Raw genomic sequence first — 6,887 nt, 5'->3', positions numbered from 1 at the left:
CAAACATGATAGTGGGACAAGAGGAAAGTAAAAGGAAATAGAGGAAAGAACTAGGAGGCAAAGGACATTTATAGAGGTCTAAATACAGGCATGTGCATATGTAAATATATTTATATATAATGATAAAGAAATAGATCAATCTGTATAGATAGATAGATGTTAAGCATTAAGGCAGCAGACAGACAATGGGCCTCTAACCAAGTACTCCCTCATCGCAAGAACACTTTGTTCTAATAACTGGGCATTTTGTGATGCTCACCTTCCCAACACTAACGCTGAAGACAAAATAGGTGTATAAAGAAAGTGGGGAAGAAAGCTGATGGTTCTAGGCTATCCAAAGATATAGCATCTGAGATCTTACAAGCTTGAAGACAAACAAGCGGCCATCTAGCTGAGAAGCAACAAAGCCCACATCGAAGAAGCACACCAACCTGTGTGATCATAAGGTGTTGATGGAATCAGGTATCAGGCATCAAAGACCCAGAACAAAAAATCATATCAATGTGAATGAGGGGAAGGGCAGGGTGGAGACTCAAAGCCCATCTGTAGACAATTGGACATCCCCTTCACAGAAGGGTCACAAGGAAGAGACAATCCAGTCAGGGTACAGGATAGCACTTACGAAATATGTAACTTTCCTCTAGTTCTTTCATACTTCCTCCCAACCCACCCCCACTATCATGACCCCAATTCTACCTTACAAATCAGGTTAGACCATAGCACTTACACTGGTACAACTAAGAGCTCACAACACAGGGAATCCAGGAGAGATAAAGCCCTCAGGACCAATAATGAGAGTAGCGAGAAGGTGGGGGAAGAAAGAGGGAACTGATCACAATGATAGATGTATAACCACCTCCCAGGGAAATGGACAACAGAAAAAAATGGGTGAAGGGAGACAGCAATCAGTGCAGAGACATGAAAAAAATAATAATTTATAAATTATCAAGGGTACATGAGGAAGAGTCGGGGGTGGGAAAAAATGAGCTGATACTAAGGGCTCAAATAGAAAGAAAATGTTTTGAAAATGATGATATGTACAAATGAGCTTGGCACAATAGATGTATGTATGGATTGTGATAAAAGCTGTAAGAACCCCCAATAAAATGATTTTTTAATAAAAAAGAAAATACAAGTTACTAATATACAGCTTACAAGAAACACACCTAAGATAAAAAGACAAAAACAAACTAAAAATCAGCGGATGGATCAAGCTAATGATAGTCAAAAGAAAGCAGAAGTAGCCATATTAATATCTGACCAAATAGACATCAAAGTAAAAGACATCATGACAAACAAAGAAGGCCATTATATAACTACAATGATGCAATTTATCAAGAGGACATAACCATAATAAACATTTATGCAGCCAATGGAAGACTTCAAAATACATTAATCAAACTCTCATAGAACTGAAGAGACAAATAGACCCAATGTAATAAGGCGAAGACACCTTAATAGATCATTTTCAAGCAAAGACAGTTAAACTAGAAAGAAAATCAACAAAGATACAGAAGAACTAAACAACACAATTAATCAATTTGATCTTTTAGCCATTCTAGGGGGTACTCCCCGCCTCAGATTTTTTTTAAAAACACAGGAAAAACCTCCGCTTGGCAAGCATTTTTCCCGCTAGCAGAGCATGGACAGCTCTGAGTTAGTGCACCCAGTGGCATCACCTGGGAAAGTTCTCTCTGGTCACAGTGAACTTTTTCATGAAAGCAATTTCACCTGAACCTCATTTGTTTGTGATGCCAATTTAAGAGAACAGTGTACAGCTGTGACATTTTGTTTCCTGCTTGGGAAAAATGCTGTTCAATTGTTGTGATGTTGAACACAGCTGACAAGGACAACGCCATGGAAAAACCCAAGTGTACGAGTGGTTTTCTCCTATCGAAAAGGTGAAATGTCGATTGATGACACACCTCATTCTGGACATCCATCAATTTCCCAAATGGATGAAAATATCGACTCATAGTCCATTTAGAGTTCATTCTACCAGGTCAGACAAGTAATCAAGCTTTCTATTTAATGGTTCTGAAAAGATTGCGTAACAGTGCGCAACAAAAAAAGGCCTGATTTGTGGCAGGGGGGGGACTGGGTTTGCCACCACAACACTGCACCTGCTCACGCGGTCATCTCAGGGCTCCAGTTTTTGGCAAAACAGCATGCTTCTCTTGTCCCACACACCTTACTCACCTGACCTTGCTCCATGCAACCTCTTTTTATTTCCAAGAACGCAGAAGGACATGAAAGGACAGCAATTTGATGATGTAGAAGAGGTGAAGGGAAAAAATGGGTGAGGTGCTGTCAGCCAACCAAACAGATAAGCTTGAAAAATGTTTTGAAGAATGGAATCGCAGATTTGACAAATGTATTAAGTGTAGTGGAGAATACTTTAAAGGTGACAAGGTTGTTTTTTAAAAATTTTAAATACATCGCCTTGAAAAAATTTCCAGTTTGTGGGGGTACCCCCTAAAATACAAAACACTTCACCCAACTAAAGCACAAAATAGTTTTTCTAGTGCACATGGAATATACTCCAGAATAGATCATATGTTAGGCCATAAAGTAACCATCAATAAATTTTACTACACTTGGTCTTAGCCAAAAGGCCGAGAAGCAATCATCAAAAATTTTTAAAACATCAATATACTAAATACCTCAATCACCGAAAGATTGTAATCCATATAATCTGAAGTCAAAGGAGGGATTAGCATCAGAGCCTAAATTGTGAGAATCCGGTATGCAGAAGGTGATGGATGACAGTAGAAGCCCAAGATTCATTTATGGAACTGCATAGGAAATAAGCCTCCGGAGAACTCCCACTGTCTAACACTGAGGGATGGGACCAAAGGGGCCAGTAAACAGAGTGTTTAGGAGAGACAAGTCAAGAAGACCAAAGGCATAAATCTGACTTGAACAGTTAAAACTCTGTCAGTAGACGCCCCCTATGATGCAGAGTGGACCTGATCTGGTCTCCAAAATTGTATGTGCTATTGATTTACATTGTTTGGTTTGATTTTTGCTTGTTCCTATTAGTGTGTATCTTAGATGTGCTATGTCATTGAAGTTGTGTTAGATGCTGTTCTGTTTTTTAGTATATGAAGCCCAGGATTGATTAACTTAAAGGGACAGCAAGTAGAATAAGGGTTTGAGGGGAGGGGGGTACAGTGGGAGTGGTGGGGTAAAAGGGAGAGAATGTCAAGGAGTCCATGTAGAAAATTATCTGGAAACTGACTGTGGTAGCAATTGTGCAATTCTACTTGATGTGACTGAACTGTGGAATAGTATGACATATGTACTGAATCCCAATTAATTTTTTTAAATACTAAAAACCTTTCTTCAGATTAAATGCTATAAAATTATAAATCAATCATAGAATGATCAAGAACAAAAACATCAATTTCATGGAAATTGAACAACAGTTAACTTAAAAACCACAGCGTAATTGAAGAAACAAAGAGCAGAATTGAGAAATCCCTTGCCGTGCAATTTTTTAAATTCCTTGAAACAATTGAGAGCAAAAATACAACATGTCAAAATCTCTGGGACACAGCAAAAGTAAGACTTAGAGGGCAGTTTACAGCAATAAGTGCATACACCTAAAAAGGAATAAAATTAATCGCCTTAACACATCAACAAAAATAAGAACAAGACCAGCAAAACAAACCCTCAGACACTGGGAGAAAAGAACGAATAAAGATTAGAGCAGACATAAATGAATCAGAAAATAAAAACGACAGAAAAAGTCAACAAGACAAGAAGTTGGTTCTTAGCAAGAAATAACAAAATTGATAAGCCACTGGTAAACCTAACAAAGTAAATGAAGGAGGAAGAGCAAACATTACAAATAGAAAGTGAAATGATGACATCACAAAAGAACCAACCTTTTTTTTTTAATAATCACCCATATTAGGAAAAATGATACTCCAACAGATTTCAAAATCTAGAAGAAATAGATAAATTTATAGAAACACTTTTTTTTTTTTTGCTGCCACTTGAGTCAATGCCAACTCATAGCAACCCTATAGGACAGAGTAGAAGGCCCCTGTGCATTTCTGCGACTGTGACTCTTCATGGGAACAGAAGAGAGCTTCATCTTTCTCCTGCAGATCCACAGCTGACCTTGTGGGTAGCAGCCCAACAGCCCAAAATCAACAGACCTATCACACAAGAAGAAATAGATCTGGTCATTAAGCAACTCTCAACATCAAAAAGTCCAGGATGAGATGGTTTTACCGGGAATTCTACCGAGCATTTATATAAAGGTTAATACCAATCCTACATGAACTATTTCAGAATATAGAAAAGGATAATATACTGCCAAACTCATTTAATTATAACCCTGTTACCTAAGCCAGGCAAAGACATCACCAGTATTTCAAATTATAGGTTAATATCTTTGATGAATATTAATATCTAATTTTTCCAGAGAATTCTAACCAACAGAAGTCAACACAGCACACCAAAAAAAGAGAATACAGGAGGATCAAGTGGGATTCATACCAGGTATGCAAGGATAGTTCAATACTAGAAAAACAAACAATGAAATTTACCACACAAACAAAACAAAGTAAAATAACTATATTGGGTTGGGTTGGGTTCTCTAGAGAAGCCTTCTCTGATTTCAAATCCTATTGTACGGCTACCGTATTCAAAATAGTTTAGTATTGGTACAATGAAGGATACGTAGACCAATGGGTTTGAATGGAGAACCCAGAAATACAACCAAGCACCTACCAACACCTGGTTTTTGATAAAGGACAGAAACAGCATTGGAGAAGAGAGCATTTTCAATAAACGGTGCTGGAACAAATCAGTGTCCACTTGCAAAATCATAAAATGGACCCATTACCTCACACCATGTACAAAACCAAACTCAAGATGGATTAGTGACCTAAATATAAGCCCTAGAACCATAAGGAACATCAGTGAAAAAATAGGGACAACTTGCAGGCCTTAATACAAGGCCTAAATACCTTACCACATATAATGAAAAACATACATGACAGAAGACAACACAGGGGGCTAGAACCTTCTAAAACTATGACATTTAGGTATTTTATCAAAAGACTTTAGCAAGGAGTAAAAAGAGAACACAGTTTGGGGAAAATATTTGACAATGATATATCAGATAAAGGGATCATTTCAAAAATCTGTAGAAAACTGCTGCTGCTGCTGTTAGATGCTGTAGAGTCTCTAAGTGCAACACAGTGACACTGGCCCGTCCTAGGACACGGTCACAATTTTCTTTTTTTAATGTTTAAACCCATTTGTGTTAGTCTGGGTAGACCAGAGAAACAAATGCCCAGAAACTCATATGTGTATAAGAGAGAGTTTTATACAAAGGGTAAGTATGCATTAAGGAAACATCCCAACCCAGTCCAGTCCAAGCCCATAAGTCCAACATTAGCCCATATGTCAGACAACATTCTACAAAGTCCTCCTCAAACTCACAAAACACATGCGATGATGCCGAATGCAGGACGACCACAGGCCAGTGGATAGAAAGTCTTTGAATCCAGTGGCGGTGTAAGCATCTCAGCGCTGGCAGGGGTCTCCACATGGCTTCTCCAGCATCCAGGGCTGCATCAGGGTAGGTCCATGTGGTTTCTCCTCGGGAATGTCTCACAGGAAGTGAGCCTTGCCAGCTGAGGCAGGGAACTAGCTAAGGCAGTTGCACCCTGGTCCTACCATCAGAGAGCAAATGACAGGAAGGCGAAGCTTGCCCAGCCATTTATCTCTCCGCCCTTCAATTAATCCAACATGTGTTCATTGCCAGGTTGGCACAATAAACTTAACTATCATACCATTGTTGCAGCAATTGTGTCAATGTATCTTGTTGGGGGGCCTTCCTCATTTTCCCTGTCCCTCTATTTTATTGGTGTTAGGATCGTAAACTACAACACTTTAATGAGAAAAGCCCAAATCACTCAATCCAAAAGGGGATGGGGGAGCCCAGACATGAATAGACAGTGTACTGAAAATGACATCCAGAAAGCCAATAAGTATATGAAGAAATGCTCATAACCATTAGCCACAGAGAAATGCAATGATGAGATACCACCTCACACTGATGCTACTAGCAACTTTTTAAAAAACAGACAATAACAAATGCTAGAGATGACGTGGAGAGATTAGAATACTGTACAACCACTGTGGAAACCAGTATAGATCTTCCTTAAACAAACACCTTATGATCTGGCCATCTCTGCCCATGCTATATACCCTAGAGAAATAAATAACCAGACATGAACAGGTATATATGCACATTCATGTTTATTGTAGCAATTTCTACAATAGCAAAACCATGTCTGTGAAGAAATAGATTTTTAAAAAATCTCTGGTACATCCGCACAATGGAATATTATGAATCCTTTTTTTAAAAAACATATCCTTAAAAAACAATGACAGGCAAAATCAGAGGAAATTATGCTCAGCTGAGTTGGTCAATCTTATAAAAATAAATACTTCATGTCACCATTATTCGAAGGGGGGGGGATTGGTTTTCACTCCAAAGGAGAATGCCTTGAAGACTATGAAGAGACCAGGGGCAGCCAGTGAGGGGTACGTGAAGGGGAAGGACAGAGAGGTAAGCAGGGGAGCGGGGTCGGAAAGGAAGGAAGAAACGCATCACGGGGAATCTGGGATACTGTCACTGTTTTGATGGGCTGGGCTGTCCAACTACATATAGTATGTTTCTCTTTGGAGGTGTTATATTCCACAGCTAAAAGGGAAAATAATGATGATGAATAAAAATTAGGAGTGACAAGGGTCACAGCCTTTAAAAAGCCTGAAGATCCCTTACCCATCAGATCCCTTACCCATCATCAGATCCCTTACCCATCAGATCCCTTACCCATCATCAGATCCCTTACCCATCA

General features: G+C 39.0%; 1 pseudogene; it reads right to left on the bottom strand.

The window, feature by feature from the left end:
* Positions 1 to 2,408: 2,408 nt before the first annotated feature.
* LOC115869920 lies at positions 2,409 to 2,627 on the bottom strand (annotated as a pseudogene).
* Between the last annotated feature and the right edge of the window lie 4,260 nt (positions 2,628 to 6,887).

The sequence above is a fragment of the Echinops telfairi genome, unplaced genomic scaffold, assembly GCF_000313985.2.
Source record: "Echinops telfairi isolate 266 unplaced genomic scaffold, ASM31398v2 ScPeMD7_60;HRSCAF=208, whole genome shotgun sequence".
Taxonomy (NCBI): Eukaryota; Metazoa; Chordata; class Mammalia; order Afrosoricida; family Tenrecidae; genus Echinops; species Echinops telfairi.
The sequence above is the reverse complement of the archived record's forward strand: the minus strand, read 5'-3'. Positions and strand labels throughout refer to the sequence as shown.